The sequence below is a fragment of the Myotis nattereri genome (genome assembly GCF_964212035.1).
Source record: "Myotis nattereri genome assembly, chromosome: 4".
NCBI lineage: Eukaryota > Metazoa > Chordata > Mammalia > Chiroptera > Vespertilionidae > Myotis > Myotis nattereri.
Genome location: NC_138079.1, coordinates 103,258,567 through 103,283,152, shown reverse-complemented (window position 1 = coordinate 103,283,152; position 24,586 = coordinate 103,258,567). Strand labels below are relative to the sequence as shown.

The window sequence follows — 24,586 nt, the reverse complement described above, 5'->3', positions numbered from 1 at the left end:
TCCAACCATACTGGTTACTTTTCACGTATCTAACTTCTAGCAAGACCTAATTTTTGTGCTGGGAACATTGAGGACACTGTCTTGGGCTTTGAAGTTGTAGATATTTTGAAGCTCTTTAGCCAGCCGTTCTTAGCATTTCAGAGCTTTTCTGTGGCATCAGAGTAGGTAATAAAGGGAGGAGGCAGGAGTCCTTGGCTGAGCTTCTGGAAATACCTCATTTTTTCAGCAAGAGCTTCCTGTTACTGGCTCTAAAATATAATCCCTGAAGCTGTAAACTGAGTAACTCCAGGCATCTCCTTCCCCTGCCCAGTTTGCAGGAGCCTGGCCCTGGGCAGTGCTCTTGTGGGTGCTTGAAGCTCTAGGGAACGGAATGTCTGATGAGCTGCTGTGCATAACGAATCCTTTGAGGAATAGGTGCTGTAGGTGATGGTATTCTGGCCAGGTGTCCTGAATGTCATGTTCTTTTGTATTCAGTTATGTAAGGGCTGTACTTCCATCCATAAAACGGATGTTATATGTAACATTAAAGGAAACAAAAGGGTGTCCTTGGGGCTTTGGAATCAGACAGACCGTGGTTTTGTTTCTAGCTCAGCCACTTCTCATTTGTTCACTCAGCAAATGTGCGTGATGATGTTTATTAAGGTAGGAGTGAGATTAACCCATTTCCTGGCCTTGCTCAAGATATTAAACTCAGAGGGGATGCCAGACAATCCAGTGAAGCACAGGAAGCAGAACGGACATCGGTGTTGTACCTGGAAAAAAAAAAAGCCTGGCTTTTGTCTGACATGGAACCTAGGCAAGAAGGCTAAATCAGAAAAGACAACCAGGGATGCACCCAAAGCAGGACACTAGGCCCACAGGACCATGGGGGGGTGGGGGGTGGGCGGGTGGAGCCCCTGTGTGACAAGGGGAGCTAGTACTAGTATACAACAATGGAAGTCCAAGAGTGTGTACTGAACAATGAGATTCCTGCATACAGGCTAGAAAAAAACTATTGTTAGTCTGTAGAAAACTAAACAAGTAAAAACATAATGTTGTATAGAAAAACCAAAGGTTGTATTATTAAGTACAAGCTGATAGGAGTGCTCTGAAGGAAAAGCAGAGGTTACTTGAGTTGTGTAACAGGGAATCTGGCCTCCTTAGAAAAGTTTCCCTCAGGGAAATAACCATTCATTCACTCATTCATTCATTCATCTTTTGTTAATTCTCACACGAGGATATTTTTTCCATTGATTTTTAGAGAGAGTGAAAGGGAGTGGGGAGGGGAATGGAGAGAGAGAGAGAGAGACTGACAGACAGAGAGAAATATCGATGTGAGAGAGACACATCAATAGGTTGCCTCCTGCATGTGCCTGAACCGGGTCGGGCCTGGAACCAGAAACCCAAGTAGGTGCTCTTGACCAGGAATAGAACCTATGACACTTTGGTGTGCAGGCTGACGCTCCAAAGACTGAGCCACACTGGCCAGGGCTTTCTTTTTCTTTTTTTTTGAGGCAACTTTTGAGCTGACATTCTGAAGCTGAGTAGAATTAGTAAGGCAAAGGGTGGGAGAGTAAGGAGCATTCCAGGTGTAGGTGCAACCCATGGGGAGGCCTGAATGGGAAAAAATAGGGCACTTGAGAAGGATGAGGAACAGTGAGGCTGGAGGAGATGATGGGCTAGACATCACAGGGCTACACTGGGAATGTTGGTCCTTAGTACCAGAGTGGTTAGAAGGCATTAAAGAGTTTTAGTAACTCACTTCAGATCAAAAGACACACACAAAGTGAAGAGATGGAAAAAGATATTTCATGAAAAAGGGAAAAAAAACATGCTGGGGTAGCAAATCTTATACCAGACAAAATAAACTTTAAAACAAAGGCTATAATAATAGACAAAGAAAGACCCATCAATTCCAAAGAACTTACCTGGGTATTTATTTTAAAAAATCTTCTGGGTATTTACCTAAAAAAACCCAAAACACTAATTCAAAAAGACATATGCACCCATATGTTCATTGCAGCATTATTTTCAATAGTCAAGATGTAGAAGCAAACTAAGTGTCCATTAATATATGAATGGATAGCCTTGGCCGGTGTGGCTCAGTTGGTTTGGAGCATCGTCCCGCACACCGAAAGGTTGCAGGTTCGATTCCAGTGAGGGCACATGCCTAGGTTGCGGGTTTGATCCCTGGCCCGGTTGGGGTGTGTGTGGGAAGCAAACCAATTGATATTTCTTTCTCACATATATTATTATTTTTTCTCTCTCCTTTCCCCTCTCTCTAAAAATCAATGAACATGTCCTTGGGTGAGGATTTTAAAAAAATGGATAAAGAAGCCAAAACCGGTTTGGCTCAGTGGATAGAGCGTCGGCCTGCGGACTGAAGGGTCCCAGGTTCGATTCCGGTCAAGGGCATGTACCTGGGTTGCGGGCACATCCCCAGGGGAGGATGTGCAGGAGGCGGCTGATCGATGTTTCTCTCTCATCGATGTTTCTGACTCTCTATCTCTCTCCCTTCCTCTCTGTAAAAAATCAATAAAATATATTTAAAAAAAAATGGATAAAGAAGAAGTGGTACATATATACAATGGAATATTAAAGGCTCTTGTGCTGAGTGAAATAAGTCAGACAGAATAAGGCAAATGCTAAATGATTTCACTTCTGTGTGGAATCTATAAAACAAAATAAACATGCAAACAACAGAAACAACCTCAGAGATACAGAGAACATTTTGATGGTTGCCAGATGGGAGGGGGGTTAAGAGGGGATAGATGAAAAAGGAGAAGGGATTAAGAAGTAAAAGTTGGTAGTTACAAAATGATCATGGTGACATAAAATATAACATAGGGAATACAGTCAATATTGTAATAATTGTCAGATGGGTATTAGATTGATTGGAGTGATCACTTCATAAGTTATATAAAGTCTAATCACTATGTTATGTATAACCTGAAACTAATATAACATTGTATGTCAACTGTAATTGAAAAATAAAAACTTACCAAAAAAGTGTAAGTAGAGAAGGATAGTTAATAAGATTTATTTATCTTTTTTAGTTTAAAAATTTTTTATTGTTGAGAGTATTACAGATGTCTCCATTTTTGCCTCCCTCTACCTGGTTCCTACCCCTCCCCAGGCCTTCACCCTACTGTCTGTGCCCATAGGTAAGATCTTTGGTTAATCTCTTTCCAGCCTCCTTCCCCTCTCTCCTCTGTTATTTGTCAGTCTGTTCCATGCCTCCGTGACTCTGATTTTGTTTTGTTCACCAGTTTATTTTGTTCATTAGATTTCTTGTTGATTCGAGTGGTGATAGATATATATCTGTTGCCATTTTATTGTTATTTTTTTTTGTCTCTTCCTCTTCCTCCTCCTCCTCCTCCAATAATACCCTTTAATATTTCATATAATACTGGTTTGGTGGTGATGAACTCCTTCAGCTTTTTCTTGTTTATGAAGCTCTTTATCAGACCCTCAATTCTAAATGAGAGCTTTGCTGGGAGAGTAATCTTGGTTGTAGGTCCTTACTATTCATCACTTTGAATACTTTATGGTACTCCCTTCTGACCCGCAAAGATTCTATTGAGAAATCAACTGACAGTCATATGGGCGCTCCCTTGTAGGTAACTAACTGTTTTTCTCTTGCTGTTTTTAAGATTCTCTCTTTGTCTTTAACCCTTGGCATTTTAATTATGATGTGTCTTGGTGTGGGCCCCTTTGGGTTCCTCTTGTTTGGGGACTCTTTGTGCTTCCTGGACTTGTAAGTCTGTTTCTTTCGTTAGGTAGGGGAAGTTTTCTGTCATTATTTCTTCAAATAGGTTTTCAATATCTTGCTTTCCCCGCCTTCTGGTACCCCCATAATGCAAATGCTGGTATGCTTGAAGTTGTCCCAGAGGCTCCTTACACTTTATTCATATTTTTGGATTCTTTTTTCTTTTTGCTCCTCTGATGGAGTGTTTTTTGCTTCCTCATATTCCATATGGTTGATTTGATTCTCAGAATCCTCTACTGTTGATTCTCTGTAAATTGTCTTTAATTCAGTTAGTGTATGCTTAATTTCTGAGTGGTCTTTTCCCATGCCTTTTGGCATTCTCAGTAAGATTCCTTAAAAGTCTCATCAAGATCTTGAGTAACTTTATAACCCTGGTTTTGAACTCTGTATCCAATAGTTTGCTTGTTTCCATTTCTTTCATTTGTGACATGTTTTTTTGTCTCTGCATTTTGGTGCTTCCCTGTGTTTGTTTCTATGTATTAGGTGGAGCTATTATGTCTCCTGGAATTGGAAGAGTGGCTTTGTGTAGTAGGTGTCCTGTAGGGCCCAGTGGCTCAGCCTCCCCAGTCACCTGAGCTGGGCACTCTAGGTATGTCCCTGTGTGGGCTGTGTGTTAGTTTTGTAGTTCAGCCTTGATTGTTGTTAGTGTCTCTGGGAGGAGTTGACCTCCAGGCCAATTGGCTGTGAGGACCAGCTGCATCTACAGCGGGAGATTTGTGCAGGAGGTGAGGCCCAGCTGTGAAGCAAGACAGGCTGGTGCTAGTGCTGGGCCTTGGGCCTTTTATTGATAGGTTTGGGGCACACTATCACCAGCTGCAGTTTGTTTGGGGGATTTTAGCAAAGTCTGAAGCCTGAGCCAGGACAGGTCATTGATATGAACAAACTGCTGCAAACAGCTTGGGTAGGGCTGCAAATTGGATGCGTTGGGGTCTCAGTGAATCCCCAGGGCAGAGCTAACAGTGTCCTCCAGGCTGATTGAGACTCACTATGGCTACCAGTCAGCCCTGCATCAGGGGAGGTCCCAGTACAGGAACAATGACCCTTGTGAGCACCCGTGTCTGCGAGAAAGCCACCCTTAAGTTTCTGCTCTGCTGCCAGACAGTCCAGTTCCTCCTCAGATGTGTCTGGACCCCAGAGCTGCCTGGTGCTGGAGCTCAGAGATACCGAGTTCTAGTTTGTATGCTGGCCCTTTATTTATTTATTTATTTATTTATTTAAATCTTTATTGTTCAGATTATTACAGTTCCTCTTTTTCCCCCCATAGCTCCCCTCCACCCAGTTTCCACCCCACCCTCTGCCCTTACCCCCCCACTGTCCTCATCCATAGGTGTATGATTTTTGTCCAGTCTCTTCCCAAACCCCCCACACCCCTTTCCCCCCCAAGAATTGTCAGTTCACTCCCTTTCTATGCCCCTGATTCTATTGTATTCACCAGTTTACTCTGTTCATCAGACTTTTTATTCACTTGATTTTTAGATTCACTTGTTGGTAGATGCATATTTGTTGTTCATAATTTGTATCTTTACCTTTTTCTTCTACCTCTTCTTAAAGAATCCCCTTCAGGATTTCATATAATACTGGTTTGGTAGTGATGAATTCCTTTAGCTTTTTATTATCAGTGAAGCTCTTTATCTGACCTTCAATTTTGAATGATAGCTTTGCTGGATAAAGTAATCTTGGTTGTAGGTTCTTGGTATTCATCACTTTGAATATTTCTTGCCACTCCCTTCTGGCCTGCATGGTTTCTGTTGAGAAATCAGCTGTCAGTCGTATGGGTACTCCCTTGTAGGTAACTGAGTTTCTTTCTCTTGCTGTTTTTAAGATTCTCTCTTTGTCTTTTGCTCTTGGCATTTTAATTATGATGTGTCTTGGTGTGGTCCTCTTTGGTTTCCTTTTGTTTGGGGTTCTCTGCGCTTCCTGGAGTTGTAAGTCTATTTCTTTCAGCAGGTAGGAGAAGTTTTCTGTCATTATTTCTTCAAATAGGTTTTCAGTATCTTGCTCTCTCTCATCTTCTGGCACCCCTATAATTCGGATGTTGGTACGCTTGAAGTTGTCCCAGAGGCTCCTTACACTTTATTCATATTTTTGGATTCTTTTTTCATTTTGCTTTTCCGGTTGGGTATTTTTTGCTTCTTCATATTGCAAATCTTTGACTTGATTCTTGGGATCTTCTTGTCTGCTGTTGGATCTCTGTATATTATTCTTTATTTCAGTCAGTGTATGCTTAATTTCTAGTTGATGCTTTTTCATAACCTGGAGGGTCTCACTAAATTTATCAGCAGTTTCTAGAAAATTCTTGAAAAACCTTATAACTGTGAACTCTATATCCAGTAGTTTGCTTTCCTCCATTTCTGTCATTTGTGACCTGTTTCTTTGTCTCCTCATTTTTTATGCTTCCCTGTGTTGATAGAGTGGCTTTGTGTGCTAGGTGTCCTATAGGGCCCAGTGGCTCAGCCTCCCCAATTACCCGAGGTAGACACTCTTGGTGCACCCCTTTGTGGGCTGTGTGCACAGTCTTGTTGTAGTTAAGCCTTGATTGTTGTAGGTATCACTGGGAGGAATTGACCTCCAGGCCAATTGTCTGTGAGAATCAGCTGTGTCTATAGTGGGAGAACTTCTGTGCTGAAGACACCCTTACGAGGCAAGACTTGCTTCAGTGGGGCTTTGGTGCTCACTGAGTCTGCCCCCTGAGTGTGTCCCTTATGGATCTGAGGAGTTGTAATCTGTATGGTCCCACTCTGACCACTGGGTACACTGGCACTTGGATCTCTAAGGAGGTGCTAATTTAGCCTCTTCCTGAGTCAACCCAGCAGGAGCTATGGAGAGGTCTGCAGGTTCCTCTTTCTTGTTTGGGTTTGGAGGTGCTTAGATGAGGCCCAGCTGTGAAGCAGTGCAAGCTGCTGTGGGGCCTTGGGCCTTCTTTTGGATGTTCTGGGTCTCTTTGACCCAGCTGCAGTTTGTTAGGTAATTTTAGATCTCAAAGGGCCAGCCCATTCATATGTAAAAGCCTCTGCTAGCAGCTTGGGTGGGGCGGGGTCTCAGGGAATCAACAGGGTGGAGCAAACAGCTATGGCTGATCCTCAGCCCTGTCCTAAGAGGCCCCTGGGTCTCAGTGTCCCGAGGTAATTGCTGCAAGCACCTCTGAGAGATAGCCGCCCTAGAGTTCCGCCCACTGCCAGACAGTCCAGTTTCTCCCCGCATGCATCTGGGTCCCCAGAGACGCGCCTGGAACTGGAGTTCAGAGCCGTCGGGAGCTTGAGACTCCCTCCTGATAGAAAAAGACACCGGTGTCCTCCGTTGCCAGCCCTTTACACGTGTGTGCGCGTGCCTCCGTACCTCTGCACTTTACTTCCACACCTCCTCTGAGTCTCGGTATGCTTTTCTCTTTCCTTCTAGTTGTAGAATTTCCACTCAGCCAGCCTTCCTGTGGTTCTGGATGATGTCTGTTTTGTCTTTTAGTTGTAGTTTTGAAGTGGTTGTGCGAGGCAGCAGTTTCCGGTGTTTACCTATGCTGCCATCTTGGTTTCTTTCCTGGCCCTTTTTTTTTTTTTTTAAATATATTTTATTGATTTTTTACAGAGTGGAAGGGAGAGAGATAGAGAGTTAGAAACATCAATGAGAGAGAAACATTGATCAGCTGCCTCTTGCACATCTCTTACTGGGGATGTGCCCGCAACCCAGGCACATGCCCTTGACCGGAATTGAACCTGGGACCTTTCAGTCCGCAGGCCGATGCTCTATCCATTGAGCCAAACCGGTTTCGGCTCTCCTGGCCCTTTAAATGTAACAGCAGGGGCTCCAGCAGCCTCAGTGTCTCTCAGCCACAATCTCCGCTGGATTTTACAACATGTAGTTATGGGGACTTCTCTTCCCAGCTCTGGAATCCTGGGCTGGGGGGCTGGTGTGGGGCTGAGACCCCTTGCTTCTCACGGAGGCCTCCACAGAGACAAAGCAGCGCGTGAGCACACATGCAGCTCACGTGGGTGTTGGACCAGCTCCTTCAGCCCCTCCTACCAGTCTCAATAAGCTTTCTTCTTTACTTCTCTAGCTGTAGGACTTCCATTCAGCCAGCTTTCAGGCAGTTCTGAATCATGGGTGTACTGTATTTTAGTTACAATTTTGATGTGGTTGTGGGAGGTGGTGAGTATAGGCATTTACCTAACTGCCATCTTGGTTCTTCTATGATTTATTTTTTCAAATGATGGCGCAGTTTATGGAGGACAGGAGTAGATGGGGGAGACTGGTCAGGAGGTAAGCGCAGGGCTGGTGACTACTTGGACTTAGTGGTGCTCAAGGAGATGGAACTGAGAGGGAGCTATAAGCTCTGGGAGGCAATAATGATGTGACCCCCATGGCTGAATGGTTGTGGGTGAGGGTGGGGATGAGGGATGGGGAGGTGGGAGCTCAATTGTAGACCTTCTGGACATATCCATGGGCTTTTCAGTGTTCTCTGGGCTTGGACCTCAGAGAAGAGGTCTGGGCTGGAGATGTAGTCTGAGAGTCCAGCAGAAAGTAACAGAAAGCTGGACTGTAAATGGCTCCAAGGATTAAGAAGAACATTTACACAGGACAAGCCCTAGGCAGGTGACACTCTAACAGTGTCCTTTAGACCTGGCCTTGTCTATGCTACTCAGCATGCTAGCTCACTGATTTCATGATTGTGGCTGTAGCAGCCAGCATCCCGAGGAAGAAAGAATCCTCTCCCTGTGTCTCTGTTTAAGAAACTCTTCTACAGTCCTCCCCAAGCCCCCGACCCTCCTCCCCTTTGTTGGCTCCTCAGGCCTGTCCCTGCAAAGAGGTGGAGGCGCCACAGTTGGCTTGAGCAGAACTTTCTCAAGTGGAGCCCTTGGACCAGCAGCAGCAGCACCGTTACATTAGCATTGTCTTGGGGCTTGTTAGAAACGCAGTACTCATGCTGGAGCGTGTAGAGCAGTGATGGCGAACCTTTTGAGCTCGGCGTGTCAGCATTTTGAAAAACCCTAACTTAACTCTGGTGCCGTGTCACATATAGAAATTTTTTGATAGTTGCAACCATAGTAAAACAAAGACATGTTTTTTATATTTATCTTATATATTTAAATCCCATTTAACAAAGAAAAATCAACCAAAAAAATGAGTTCGCGTGTCACCTCTGACACGCATGTCATAGGTTCGCCATTACTGGTGTAGAGTATGAGAACCATGGGTTAAACCAGTCAAGATCACTTTCCTGGCCTGACTATAGGCAGCTTCCCTACTGGGGCCTCCCTTGCCTCCAACACTCTCCATTCCCCTTTGCCCACTTTATTGTTCTTCTTAGCACTTACCATTATCTTAGCAAACTCTGTGTTTTATTTATTCTCCTATTTGTCATCTCTGCCTCCATTCCCACCCACCCTCCATGAATGTGCCTGGTGGGCTGGAGTGTAGTAGCACTCCGAGGTATTTGCTGAATTAAAGGAAGGAAGACCTGAACGGGATTAGAGTCTGTCAGCAAGGAAAAGAGGGTGAGTAGTGTTGGGACCAGCTGGCACTGAGCAATGGTGTTCAGCTAGAGTTGCCAGTGGAGAGCTTAGAAAAAGCACCTTTGAGGGCCAGCGGGAGGAGCAGGGGAACAGAGTGGAAATCACAGGATAGAGATTGCAAATAGGCTGAGGAGGGGGAGGCTGAGTGGCAGAGGGTGGTGTTTATTTTAAGTTAGGCTAAGGGCCCTGACAGGTTCCTCAACTGCTCTAGGTTTCTCTCTAAATAAGTGGTACCTAGTTAAAAGGTGGCTGTGAGCGATGCATAAGGCAGGTGAAATAATTAAACTCTTTCTGACTCTGGGTCGTGCTTTGTAAAGAGTAAGAGTCAGCCCTAACTGGTTTGGCTCAGTGGATAGAGCGTCGGCCTGCGGAGTGAAGGGTCCCAGGTTTGATTCTGGTCAAGGGCATGTGCCTTGGTTGCGGGCACATCCTCAGTAGGGGGTATGCAGGAGGCAGCTAATCGATGTTTCTCTCTCATCAATGTTTCTAACTCTCTATCCCTCACCCTTCCTCTCTAAAATCAATAAAAACATTTTTTAAAAATGAAGGAAAGTGACTTGGATTCGTTTTCTTCAGTCTTTGATATTCCTGATAACTAAAGTCATATTTGTTTACTATTAAAATAAATAAACAAATGTTCCAGAAATGCATGCCATAGGACATAAAATCTTCCCCAGTCACTATTAACAATGAGAATGCGTTCTTATTTGGGATAAATTTACTTCTCCACAACTACTCCCCAGAAAGTGCTTCTGATTAGTTTCATGCACACATGTAGATAAGTGATGAAAATAAATCAGGTATTTGAAATGTCCTGTAATAGTAATAAAACGACCCCTGTGCCTGATATTCTATAGTTTCCTCCATAAGCTGATTTTATGTGCATGAACCCTAATGTGAGGTGGGACCCCACAGTCAGTGCTGCTACCCAGTAGGCCAATACGCTTTGCCCTGCGCTGCTTTTTTCCACCATTCAGCAAACACACACACACGTGTCCCCATGCTCAGGTCTCATTCTCTCTTCCTATGATGTAATAACACAGGTTTTGAGTGACTGATGTTCAGGCATGTACCCTTGACTTGTGTATTTAAAGAAGGAAGAACCCAGGTTCATACTCACAACCTGTGAAATAGGAGGTTCCCTAAATGACTGATTTTTGAAGTGGGTTAATATTTCTGCGTGTGGGTGTCCCGGGGGAGTTTGGGGGTGTTACATGCAGTTACTGGACCTCTACTCCTCCCTGCACTTCACAGGTTCTCGAGCTCCAGAGGCATCACACCGCCTGGAGGGTTTATTAAAACCAGTGCTAGGTCTCATCAGCAGGTTTCTCTTCTAGCAAGTTCTGGGTGGGGCATTCCTAACTAGTTCCCGAGCAGTGTTCCCCAAAGCAGTGCTTCTTGACCCAGGCTGCACACAGCATTACCACAGAGCTGTGCTGAAGATCGGTTCCGTCAGACCCAGGAGGCGGGTCCAGGAAGAGAGCAGGAAACCTCGTTCTGCACTCTGGGAAGTTGAGAACTTTGATGAGGAGGATAGCCTTTGTCCTCACACAGGTGGGAGCACGTGAACTTACAGCAGGTTTGGGTGCCTTGTTTGTGGGTCTTGGTGTAGACTGTGTTGTGGGCAAGTAACATCACCTTAGCCTAGGAAGCTTGTTGAGGAACAGCTCTGAGAAGGCCAGAAAGACAGTTGGTGAGAGACGCTGCATTTGAACCTGGAACTGTCAAACCCAAAGTCCGATTGTTTTCAACTTCGGGGTGCTGCCCTTTCGGGGAAAAGCCCCAGAGCTGTGTATTAGGTGGTCTGTGGGCCCTTGCTAGCCTGGGTGAGTCAGTGGGGCCTTTGTTGCCAGTAAGTAATCAGTAAACTTTTTTTTCTTTTCTAATCCTCACCTGAGGATACTTTTCCCATTGCTTTTCAGAGAGTGTGTACAAGGGAGGAAGGGTGAGGGGGAGAGAGAGAGAGAGAGAGAGAGAGGAGAGAGAGAGAGAGAGAGAGAGAAATAGAGGGAGGGAGAGAAACATTGATGTGTGAGAGAGAGAGACAACTCGACCAGTTGCCTTCTGTGTGCACCTTGACCCCTAACTGGTGTTGAGGAGCCAACCTGCAACCCAGGTATGTGCCATTGACTGCGAATCGAATCTGAGACCCTTCGGTGTGCAGCCGGCACTCTTAACCACTGAGCAACACTGACTAGGGCAAAATCAGGAAACGTAAAGTTTGTTTTGTGGTCAGGCTTAAAAGTTGCTGCTTGGGCACAGGCTTCCTTTGTGATTGTCACTGTGCTGTCCTGACCCCTGCCAGGCTTAGGCTCAGTCCGTGTGAAGGACAGGGTAGGTGTGGTGCACATGCTTTGATACAAAAGTACTTTTTTCTCTTTCATTTTGGAGCCTGTGATAATTCTCATGAAGGCCGTGGATATTTGCAAAGGTATGGACGACTGCCCTGGGCTGTGTTCATGAGCGGCTCTCTCTCTCTCTCTCCTGTTCAGCTCTGTCTCACTTCCATTGGATGCTTCTATGGATTCTGCTTCTACAGCGGCACTAAGCGATAGTTAAGTAGAAGCTGAGTTTTTTTCGGTATTGTTGGGCTGTTTTCTGACGGAGAGGCCTTGTTTGCTGCCCAGAAGCACAGGGATGGTGTTACATCATGCTTGGGTTTCAAAGGCAGCACCCATGAGTGGCCCTTTGTGGGCAGGAGCTCAAGTTCCACTCGGCAGCTTCATCAGGTGGCTCTGTGAACACAAAGGTGGATAGTCTTTCCTGTCAGGTGTGATTCTCCAGGAGAGTAAGAAGAGTAAGGAGAGACCATGCTGGAGCAGCTACCTCCACAGTGTTTGCTCCCCTCCCCCTCTTCCTTTCTTCTCCCACCCCTCTCTCTCACCTTCTTCTCTCACTTGTTTAAAAAAGTTCTGTTTCATCCCAGCATTGGGTGGGTTGGTTTACTTTACTAAAATCTAAGAAAAACAAGGTTGCATTTAAAAAATATATATTTCTGTTGATTTCAGAGAGGAAGGGAGAGGGAGAGAGAGAGAGAAACATCAGTGATGAGAGAGAATCATCTATTGGCTGCCTCCTGCACTCCCCACACTAGGGCTCAAGCTCGGAACCTAGGCATGTGCCATGACTGGGAATTGAGCCATGACCGCCTGGTTCATAGGTCAGTGGAAAAAAAAAAAAGAATCTGTTGCCCTGGCCGGTATGGCTCAGTTGGTTGGGTGTCATCCTATGCAACAAAAGGTTGCTGGTTTGATTCCTGGCTTATCTCCAGTAGGAGGTGTGGAGGAGGAGGTCCCAATGTTTCTTCCCTCTCCCCTATCCCCTCTTCCTTCTCCCATCTCCCTCCACCCCTCTTCCCTCCTCCCTCCCCCCCCCCCAAATCAATAAAATTCTTAAAAAATAAAAGGAACTTGTTCTCATTGGTTGGTATTGTCATTAAAGCAATAAAAGAAACTTAAAAAGAAAACAAGGGCAGAAAATGCACATTTAAATAAAACATGCAAAAAAGGAGAAAACAAAAATCCCATTCAGCTGTGTGAATCTTTTCAGTCTTCTAGACTTTTAAATTATTATTTATATAAGAGAGGTAAAACCAACGTCATAATTAGTTTGCAATTTTAACCTATTTCAAATCAATATATTTTCATTTTCTCTCAATGTCAATATATCTACTTCTACACGATTTTTTTTAAAAAAAATTTCTTTATTGTTGAAAGTATTACAGATGTCTCTTTCCCCCCTCTCCCAATTAGTGAGGCCTCTACTCTGCTCCAGCGTCCTCCCCAGGTCTTCGCCACACTATTGTCTGTGTCCATGGTCATGCATATATGCATATAAGTTCTTTGGTTAATACCCTACCCCCGAAATACCTGTTTGTTGCATGCTTCAGTGTTTCTGGGTCTGTTTTGTTTGTCAGTTTATTTTATTCATTAAATTTCATATATAAGTGAGATCCTGTGATACTTGTCTTTCTCTGACTGGCTTATTTCACTTAGCACAATACTCTCCAGATCCCTCCATTTACAACACGATTTTTATGGCTAGTTTTTCTTTATATGAATGAATGTGCTAGAATTTATTTGATTAATTCTCTGTCTTTGGTATTTTAGGTTTTCACTTTTCTACTGCTATAATAAGCTTTATTGAATCTTCCTGCACAATCTTTATTATTTCCTTAGGTTAAAGTCTTAAAAATGAAATTGCAGGGGGAATAGATATATAGATTTTAAAGGATTTTAAAAGAAAAGTATTTAGAAAAGTATTGCCAACTTGATAAAGGAAAAATGGTATATCATTGTAGCTTTAATTTGCCTTTTTCTTGTGAGTGTATTTGAGCTGAAGTTTCTCTAGATGTTAGTGAATAAGTACTTTTGTGCATGTGTATCTTTTGTGTCATAACATGAGTGTTACCTGGCCTGAGACCTCCATTTTTTTAAAAAATATATTTTTATTGATTTGAGAGAGGGAGAGAGAGAAAAATAGAAACACCAATGATGAGAGAGAATCATTGGTCAACTGCTTCCTGCACGCCCCACATTGGGGATCTAGTCGCAACCCGGGCATGTGCCCAGACTGGGAATTGAACCATGGTTCACAGGTCAACACTCAACCATTGAGCCACACTGACCTGGCATGAGACCTCCATTTCTTAACCTGTGATGTGAGGGTCAGCTCAGGCAGCCTCTAAAATATTGTGGAGCCTTCGCCGAAACCGGTTTGGCTCAGTGGATAGAGCTTCAGCCTGCGGACTGAGAGGTCCCGGGTTCGATTCCGGTCAAGGGCATGTACCTGGGTTGCGGGCACATCCCCGGTGGGGGATGTGCAAGAGGCAGCTGATTGATGTTTCTCTCTCATCGATGTTTCTAACTCTATCTCTCTCCCTTCCTCTCTGTGAAAAATCAATAAAATATATTTTAAAAAAAAATAAAATAAAATATTGTGGAGCCTTTAAATGTTATGAGTTTCTGTAGAGTTCCTTTCTTTTGTGGTTTTCTTTCTTGTTTCAGATATATGCCATCCTATGCCATTAAATTAGGAATAAATACTGTTTGTTTTGGTTTAACATTCTGCTTTTATTTATTTAGTTTTTAATTGATTTTTTTATTTTATTTTATTTTAAAAAAAATATATTTTATTGATTTTTTACAGAGAGGAAGGGAGAGAGATTGAGAGTTAGAAACATCGATGAGAGAGAAACATCGATCAGCCGCCTCCTGCACACTCCCCACTGGGGATGTGCCCGCAACCAAGGTACATGCCCTTGACCGGAATCGAACCTAGGACCTTTCAGTCCGCAGGCTGACGCTCTATCCACTGAGCCAAACTGGCTACAGCTTTAATTGATTTTTTTAGCAAGAGAGGAGAGAGAGAGAGAGAAACATTGATTGGCTGCCTCCTGTACACACCCCCACTGGGGACCAAACCCACAACATGGGCATGTTCTCCACTGGGAATGGGACCAGCGACCTTACAGTGCACAGGACAATGCTCAACCAGCTGAGCCTCACCAGCCACGGATAACATTCTGCTTTTAAAGAGCAAAGTGCAGAGGATGAAAGCAGAGAAAACCAGGATGATGTTGGACAGAATGAGAGCCTGAAGAATTTTCATTTTGTTTCGACTTAACATTTTTTCCACTGTTGAGTGATCTTTTTGATAATAAAAAAATTATGATAATCATAGACATTAGGCCAGTTCTACAGTTAACTTTATTCAGCAGTGTTGGTCTGATACACAAAGGTTTTAATAAAGCGCAGAATTTTAGAGCTGGAATTTTTTAGTCCTCTCAAGCTTGGGTCCTAGGTACTATCCTAATCTAGGAACTGTCACTTTTTAGATTTAAACCAAATCTCAAAAGAACATAAAGAAAAAGCAACCATGAAGTAGACATGTGATTCTTTCTGATCTCCTCTGGTGTCCGGGAATGAGAGCTGAGGGGTGTCGTTCCCACTCAGGTGGCTAATGAGAAGCCTGAATCCAGTTAACTGTTGGCTCCTGTGCTGGGTTCGCTATGGAGAGATAGTTTCTGCCAGAAGTCCTGAGGGAGCCTCAGAATAAAACCTGTCTCCTAGGCACTCATCCATTCCTTCCCAGCTGTGTGTTCATCAGGCTGTTACTTGTATCACCTTGGTCCAGGTACAGGCTCCCAGAGGTGGACAGGACAGGCCTGGTCCTTGCCTGGGAGGCAGATGAGCAAATGGAACATTACGACACGTGCACCTAGAAGCCTACCAAGGAAAGGTGTCCTTTGGATGAGTCCTGAGGCTTAGGTACAAGCTCCTGCATGCTTGGGGTGGCGCCGGTGGGGATAAGGACTAGTTCTAGGTGCAGAGACCATGGTGCAGGATGGTAGTTGGGGGAATTGCATCCTAATGATAATTGGGGGTAGGAGTATTGGTCTTTCTGGTGATTCTGGACTTGCAGGTGAGGATGCTTTTGCCTTTTCATCTCTTTGTTTCCTAAGCAGGTGTCTCTGCCTCTGTGGTGCATATCAGAAGTTGGTTTTCCAAGTGAAGCAAAACAATGGCCCCACTCATGGTCAGGGGCATCAAAGTTTGCTTTGTTTCTGGTGATGACTTTGTAGGGTAGGCTCTCCTTCATAGAGGATGTTTCCTTCAGAAGGACTTAGAGCAGTGATGGTGAACTTATGACACGCGAACTCATTTTTTTGGTTGATTTTTCTTTGTTAAATGGCATTTAAATATAAAAAATAAATAGAAAAAATATGTCTTTGTTTTACTATGGTTGCAAATATCAAAAAAATTTCTATATGTGACACGGCACCAGAGTTAAGTTAGGGTTTTCAAAATGCTGACACGCCGAGCTCAAAGGGTTCGCCATCACTGACTTAGAGTGACACTTGGCAGGTGTCTTTCCCGAGTGCCATTCAATACTGCTCACTAGGCTTGCTTGCGTTGTAGGGGCTCAGTACACCTGCAGGGCCAGTTGCAGATGGGAGCTCTGCTGCTGTGGGCCAGTGTCTGGACATGTCTTTCAAAAGATGTCTTTGTTAAGATGGCTCCTGAGCACTCCAGAGCGTGAAGATGTGTTCACATGGTGCTGCTGCTTCATATAGCTCAAAGCTTTTTTTTTTTAATTTACTTTTTAATTAATTTTTAAAAAGGAAAGATACTGGGGAGCTAGCAATGCTACAGAAACAGGGTTAGAGGCCTAACTAGAGAAAGACGCTGGTATTGGCAGAGATATTGAAGGGCTGTGAGCTTAAGGTCTGAGATTTAAAGAGAGTCGACTAGGCAGTGGTCACCCTTCCAGCCCTGCTTGAGGTTTGCTTCAGTTCATTCCAGAAGGAAGGAGAAGGGCAGAGAGGTAGGGAGCTCTCAGCAAAGCCAGCTCCAGCTTGGTAACCTCACCCACCTGCCATTTAAGGAGTTCAGGCTAATAGATTAAAAACAGGTAGCACCCAGACTGTCATTCAGGAGGAGGGAACTTATTCCAGGTTTCCAGAAACTCCCATTTCAGATCTGAGAGTGTCCAGGGCTTCAGCTGAGCTCCTCTGGCCAACCAGTAGTTACTTGGTCAGTCCTGCTGCCTTGACCCCATCTCCAGGAGGGGCTACAGCCAGAGGAGGGAGGGGGGAGTCCAGCCCCCAAGACTTTTGAGGCACTATCAGGCAGATAAGGAAAAAAGGGGGCCTTGAGGACACTGGTTCTCGGAGGATCTGGTGGAGGCAGCATCTCTTCTGGGCTGGGCACAGAGTGGAGACTTCAGACAGCAAAAACATTCCTGTTGGAGCTACAAGCCCCTAGAATTGCTCCATGGCCTGTCTCGGTTTCCCTTGGATCTCATCTGCTCCTGAACGACAAGATGGACATGGCAAGTCCATCTCCGGCCCCCATCTCCCCAGAGCCAATGTGAGTCAGGTGGACAGAATTCATTGGTTCCCCAGTCATGGTCGGATCGATCCGTCTCCTCTTCTTCGGCTGGGGTTTCTCCACCACACAGCAGCCCAGTTTGTGCCAAAATTCACTCATGTTCCCTGATGGTTCCAGTTTCACTCTGCTGCCCAAGGCCCCAGAGGGTTCTTGCCCTGGTGCCTTGACCGCCCACTCCTCACTCCCTTCAGGTGTCGCAACACCCTGGGTTCACGCTGCAGGACGGGGCTAGAGAAAGGAGAGTCCTCGGAACCTCAGCTGGGCAGGAAAGGCCCGTGTCTCAGACCCTGAGAAACCAGCAGGGCCAGGGAGTGAGGTGGGCTGGCAAGCGCACGGTTCTCTTCCTCAGGCCTGGCACCCTGCTCGGCTCCGGCATCGAGGCACCTGGCTAGAGCTGCTTGGGGGCTCCTGCTCGGTGCCCGCCAGTGTGGGGTCCTGGGCTCGCTCTTCGGCAGAGAGAGGTGAGGCTGGCCGAGGGCGGAAACGGCGGTGACGTGATTCTCAAAGCTTTTTTTTTTTTTTTTATATATATATATTTTATTGATTTTTTTACAGAGAGGAAGGGAGAGGGATAGAGAGTTAGAAACATCGATGAGAAAGAGAAACATCGATCAGCTGCATCCTGCACACTCCCTACTGGGTATGTGCCCACAACCAAGGTACATGCCCCCGGCCAGAATTGAACCTGGGACCCTTGAGTCCGCAGGCCAACACTCTATCCACTGAGCCAAACCGGTCAGGGCAACAAAGCTTTTGTTTTAAGGCAGAATGATTTTAAGTTTTAAATCACATAATGGCGCTCGCTAGTGTGGCACAATTGGGTTGAGCATTGGCCCATGTACCAAGAGGTCAACGGTTTGAATCCTGGTCAGAGCACATGTCTGGGATGCGGGCTTGATCCCCAGTAAAGGGCGTGTAGGAAGCAGCCAGTTGATGTTTCTCTCTCCTTCTCCTTTCCTCTCTAAAGTCAATTAAAACGTAATTTTAAAAAATATGTCTTTTAAAAAAAATCACATAATGACATATCTGTGTTGTTTGTGAATTTGTGCCTTCAGATTTACCCAGGAAAGAGCTAAAGGCACAAGGGAAAGAGCTTCGGGTTCTCAAGTGTCTGGAGCACACAGAGATCAGAGTGGGGACAGTGGGCAGTTAGGTACCTTACTACAGTGAGTTTATCTGTTTCAAATGGCATAAGTAGCTGTTACTTGGTAAAGTTCTTATTTAGTAAAGTAAGCATATTCAAATCAGCAGCTTTGCCATGTTTCCAGGATCCATGCCTGCTAGAGAGCACTGAAATGTGTGTGTGTGTACCTTCCCAGTTCTTTTCTGTGCTTGTATATACCCTCCCAGGAAACAAAATGACTATTTGTGCCATGGCTTACTTGTAATTGTGCAAGAGCTTATTTTTAGTGACAACGCATGACATGGCAGATCTTGTTGTGAGCATTCTGCACCAGCCTCATTAAATCTTAGCCTGGAGGCACCATTATGAGCCTGGACTTCTGTGGTTGGTATCTTTCTTAGGCAGGCTGTCTCCGCATGGCAGCACTGGGGTTCCATTCCACCAAAGGAGAGAGAGAGACTTTTTCTTGAGGGAGAGCATAGGATCCAAGAGGGTGTTGGGTTTCCCAGTGGGGAGGTGGGGATCTGTTACCATATAAGGGGGACATTAAAATCCACTCCAGGCAGCAGACAGCTTCAGGAGAGGCAGGTGTTCTGCCAAGGCATGGTTTTATTGGCCGGATGCAGTCCCATTGTAGGGATAAACTGACTTCCCTGGACCAGCCTCCCGTTGTTGCTTCCAGCTTCTTATCATGGTGATGGATCACTCCTTTCAGAAATTGGTTGTCCAAGTGAAGCAAATGTTTACCGAGTAAATGTTTACTGAGCACCTCTTGTGGACCAGGCACTATTGTTAGGTAGGACAAGGGTCTCAAGGTCTGGGCCATTCTTATTCTAAATGCTATGCTAAAATGTAGCACAATGATTTGCAGAGCAGCTGTAAACAGAATAAGCTGTATAGGAACCCAGCCTGATAAGTATAGCGAACTGCAAAGAAGAAATCAAATAGTACATATAAGGAATGGCTAAGTCTCCCTTCGGGGAGGCAGAGCTTTGGATATGAATCGTCCTTTTCTTGCTACAAGTAAATAAAGCTACCTTGTGACAACCACATCTCGTTTTTTAATAGACCAAGTGAGTTCGGTAACACTATTCTTGCCCTTGGGTGCAGCAATGAGCAAAATGGTATAATATTCCAGGTTTTTCCTAAATATTTTAGATATACTGTATTTACAAAGTGCAAGAATATTCAATAACAGATATGTATTTAAAGGTTGTTTCATAGAATGAACCATTTTCTCTGTGCAAGTCATTATTTTTTCAGAAACATTTTCTTTTTAAAAAATATATATTTTATTGATTTTTTACAGAGAGGAAGGGAGAGAGATAGAGTTAGAAACATCGATGAGAGCAAAACATCGATCAGCTGCCTCCTGCACACCCCCTACTGGGGATGTGCCCGCAACCAAGGTACACATGCCCTTGACCGGAATCGAACTTGGAACCCTTCAGTCCGCAGGCTGACGCTCTATCCACCGAGCCAAACTGGCTAGGACTCAGAAACATTTTCTAGAAAAAAAGAAATCCTCCACCTGAAGATTAGCCCAGGAAAAAGTACATATTTATGACATCAGATGTAAGTTAACATAACTGATGTTCATCAAAGCCTAACCTAAAATTCTATATGTACCTTATTACCAAAGTTTATTTAGAGTCATGCTCAAAACCCGGGCCTGATTAATGTGAACAATATGAACATGTCAGTGGTTTCCCAAAAAGGGTGAGAATAAAGGTTTAAAATCAGCATCAGATATGCTGAGTTTGTTTAAAAAACACAGTGAATTGACTTAAAACAATAGAGTGGAAAAAAGACTTATTTGTAAAAAAGCAAGGTGGGTGTGGTAGGCTGATAATGCCTCCTTCTAGGTTGCAATCTCTGGAACTGTGAATGTTACTTTATATGGCAAAAGGGACTTTTTTTGCGAGTGTGATTAAACTAAGGATTTTGAGTTGTGGTATCCTGGTGGGCCATAAATGCAATCCCAAGGGTCCTTATAAGAAGGAGGCAGAGGAAATTTGATGACACAGGAGGAGATGGGAATGTAACTATGGACACAGAGATTAGTGTATTGCTGCCATGAGTCAAGGAACGCTGGCACCTGGAAGATGGGGGAATGGATTCTCCCCTAAAGCCTCCAGTAGAAACCAGCCTCCTGACTCCTTGACTTTAGCCTGTAAGATTCATTTCAGACTCTGACCTCCTGACCTGCAGAGAATACATTTCTGTTATTTTATGCTACTAAGTTTGTGGTAACTTGTTATAGTAGCAGCAATAGGAAATTAATACAGTAAGGAAAAGTTTACTTAGCCCAAGAAAGGAAGACAACCAGTTACAAACAGAGGAGATATAAATTCAAAGCATCAATAGTTGTGAAGGGAGGATTTGAAATGAGAAGATATCACTACCATTTTACACAGACATTCTTTTAAGAAGTAATATAATATTTACCCAGATAGCCAAGTATCATCCTATATAATAAAGAGCTAATATGCAAATGGTCATCATGCCCTCATGCCATCATGGCTCAGACACTCAACACTGGGGAGACAGGAATGGGGACCAGCTAGGCTGTGGCCCGGAAGAGGGACAAGCCGCCCATCCTGCGGTCCCAGGTGCCAGCGGCTGGGGCTGCGGCCCGGGAGAGGGACAAGCCGCGTGCCCCGCGGCCCTGGGCGCCTGTGCCTGCAGCCTGGGCAAAGCCGCCTGCCCATGGTCCCCTGTTGTTGCAGCCATCCCGGATGAGCCGGCCTGGGTCCTGGGTGCCTGTGACTGGCCGGAGGAGGGAGTTCTGGGTCCGGGTGCAGGACGAGGCAGAGGCGTTTAGGGGTGATCAGGCCAGCAAGGGAGCAGTTAGGGGTGATGAGGCAGGCAGGCAGGCAGGTGAGCGATTAGGAGCCTGTGGTCCTGGATTGCAAGAGGCAGTCGAACACCCATTCGATTAAATGCCTTATTGATTGTAATGTGAATATCCCATGGGTTGTGGTCATACTGGTCTTAGAAAGCACATTTTCCTTTACCTGGGAAGGACAGCACAGTTATCCCAAGGTCAGAGGGCTCTAGACCCAAGGGCTCTAGAACCAAAATTGTAATTTAGATAACATGGTTAAGTTTAACCCGGGTCACCCAAGGGCTCTAGACCCAAAACTGTAATTTAGATAACATGCTTAAGTTTAACCCAGGTTACCCAAGGGCTCTAGACCCAAAACTGTAATTTAGATAACATGCTTAAGTTTAACCCAGGTTACCCAAGGGCTCTAGACCCAAAACTGTAATTTAGATAACATGCTTAAGTTTAACCCAGGTTACTCAAGGGCTCTAGGTAACATGCTGTTTCTGCTTCTGTAAACTGCTTTTTTGCAAACTAGTTTCCTCATTCCAAACTCTGGGATGTAATCAATACTTTTGTGATTTTTTGCCTATATAACCCTGGAGCTGCGACCATCTTGTTACTATGAGATTTGGGAAAGCAAGATGCCCCCTCATAGTCCCAGATTGCAATAAACGTGACTCTTTAATTCGGAAAAAAATAAAAAATAAAAAAGCAGTCAGACATCGCCTGAGGGGTCCTGGATTGGAGAGGGTGCAGGCCGGGCTAGGGACTTCCCCTCGCCCCTATGCATGATTTCGTGCACTGGACCTCTAGTATATATCCTATCTAATAATAGACAAACATGGTAATTAACCATACCTCCGACACGCCTCCCATTGGCTAATCAGGGCGATATGCAAATTAACTGCCAACCAAGATGGCGGCCGGCAGCCAGGCAGCTGAAGCGAACAGGAGGCTTGCTTGCTCCAGTGATGGAGGAAGCCAAGGTTCCCCGCCTGCTGCTGCCGGCCTCTGAGCTGCACTCTAAGAAACAATGTTGCAATTATAGAAGCTAAACAAACCCCAGAAACCTGCTTTCAGCCAGCCGGGCCTCAGAGCTGGAGCTGCAACAGTGTTTCAATGATAGAAGCCAAACAAACCCAGATACCTGCTTTCAGTAGCCGAGGTCTCAGAGCTGGAGCCGAGCCTCAGAGCTAAAGCCGGCTCTCAGTTCCAGTGACAGCCATAGAAGGTAAATAAATCTCAGAATAAAAAACAAAAAGAAAAAAAGGAGAGGTTGGGAGCTTCAGTCACCTGCCAGCCTGAAAACGGCCCTCAGCCCCTCACCCAGACTGGCCAGGCACCCGAGTGGGGACCCCCACCCTGAAGGGGGTGTGACCAGCTGCAAACAGCCATCATCCCCTCATCCAGGCTGGCCAGGCACCCCAGTGGGGACCCCCACCCTGAAGGGGGTGTGACCAGCTGCAACAGCCATCATCCCCTCACCCAGGCTGGCCAGGCACCCAAGCGGGACCCCCACCCTGATCCGGGACACCCTTCAGGGCAAACCAGCTGGCCCCCACCCGTGCACCAGGCCTCTATGCTATATAGTAAAAGGGTAATATGCAAACTGACCCTAACAGCAGAAGGACTGGGAATGACTGGTCACTATGACACACACTGACCACCAGGGGGCAGACGCTCAATGCAGGAGCTGCCCTCTGGTGGTCAGGGCGCTCTCAAATGGGAGGAGCTCTGCTCAGCCACAAGCCAGGCTGATGACTGCCAGTATAGCGGTGGTGGTGGGAGCCTCTCCTGCCTCCTCAGCAGTGCTAAGATGTCCGACTGCAGTTTAGGCCTGCTCCCTGCTGGCAAGTGGACATCCCCCAAGGGCTGCCGGGCTGCCAGAGGGATGTCTGATTGCCATCTTAGGCCAAATCTCCCGGGGAGTGGGCCTAAGCCAGCAGGTGGTCATCCCCTGAGGGGTCCCAGACTGCGAGAGGGCACAGGCCGGGCTGAGGGGCTCCCCTCCCCCCCCCCCCGAGTGCACAAATTTTTGTGCACTGGGCCTCTAGTATATATATAAAAGGCTAAGTGACCAACCATATGTCTGTCTGACCAACTAACCAGCCGGTACATATGACACACACTGGCAATTTAAAAAAGGAACATTAACTTGCGAATGCGTGATACATACAAAGCTCTCGCTAGCGCCAATCGCACACATGTGTTTCGATCTGTCATTGTCAATCATGATTGTTCTGATTCCAATAATTGATTTGGCTCCATCTGACACTGGCCTCCCATCTAAATTAATTCGAAGACAGTTTCCCGTGATGCCAGCATTTGCAATGACTATTAATAAATCATAAGGATAAATTCTAGACAGAGTGGGACAGTAGCCTACCTGAACCCGTTTTCGGACATGGTCAGTTATATGTTGCTTTCTCTCGAGTTTGAAGAGCATGTGGCGTTAAAGTGCAAATACTTCATCACAAGGGAAATCAGTCAAGCACTCTGAAAGTGTTTATACTCTTAATGTGGTATACAGGGAGATATTAGAATAAGTTTAATCAATTTATCAGTCATTGTTTTTATCAATGTTGTTTTCATATCATGTTTTTGTTGTTTTTATATCATGTCTTTGTTGTTATATTATGTTATTGTTTATTTATTAACCAATTTATATATTATTTTCATATACATTTTACTAATTTTCTTTCATCTCTGACACTTCTATTATAGAGAAAGGGCAAATAGCGATATTAAAATATTTCTTCTAATTTCCTTTCAATGTGCACAAATCCGTGCACCGGGCCACTAGTAGGAGATAAAAGATAAGGAAAGTATGTGATTAACTAGGCATAGTGTCCGACTGACAGCCTTGTTGGGGAAGGGGGCAGGGTCCTTATCAAAAGGATCCTTCAGGAACTCTTCCAGGCTGTGTCTCTGTTTGAAAAGGCTCTTCCTGTGCTCAGAGCAGTGAGGAGAAAGTGCCCCCAGCAAACACAGCAAGTCCTGTTGTTGGAGAGGAGGTTCTCAGCAGCTTCCAGAGGTTAAAACAGGTCCCACACATCATCAGGACAGGGCAGTGTTAGACTCTGTGACACCAGCAGGAGTGAGACGGGGCCGGGACAGCAGCCTTCCCAATACTATGGGGCTCATTTCCAACCTACAGTTCTGTACACAGGTACCTGCCAGGGAGGGAAGAGTGCAGGTGCTTCAGACAAGAATGCTTTCAAAGTGCATACCACACACTTTCTCAGGAAGGCCACTTAGAGGCCTCCCAGCACAGAGAAGGGAGTGCAGGGGCAGTATCTAGGCATGAGGCCCTAGGGGCCTGGTCATGTGGGCTCTAAAGGAGGCATGTAAAATCCTGCAGAGATGTTAGAGCAGTTGGTATGTAGGAAATTCAGCAACGGAAAGCAAGGGAATTGCTAAATATAGGAAAAAATTATATAAGAAAGGCAGTGCCATAGCCTAAATGTGGTTCAGCAGCGAAAAACACTT

At 45.2% G+C, this 24,586-nt stretch overlaps 1 protein-coding gene and 1 pseudogene across 3 annotated transcripts in view; one reads left to right on the top strand and one right to left on the bottom strand.

The window, feature by feature from the left end:
• RAB11FIP3 (RAB11 family interacting protein 3) overlaps nucleotides 1–24,586 on the top strand; it is a 107,286-nt gene that overhangs the window by 25,108 nt on the left and 57,592 nt on the right. The gene's annotated exons all lie outside the window — the stretch shown is intronic.
• LOC308518298 (CDC42 small effector protein 1-like) lies at nucleotides 17,005–17,243 on the bottom strand (annotated as a pseudogene). Its single transcript has one exon. The product of its transcript is annotated as a CDC42 small effector protein 1-like (transcript).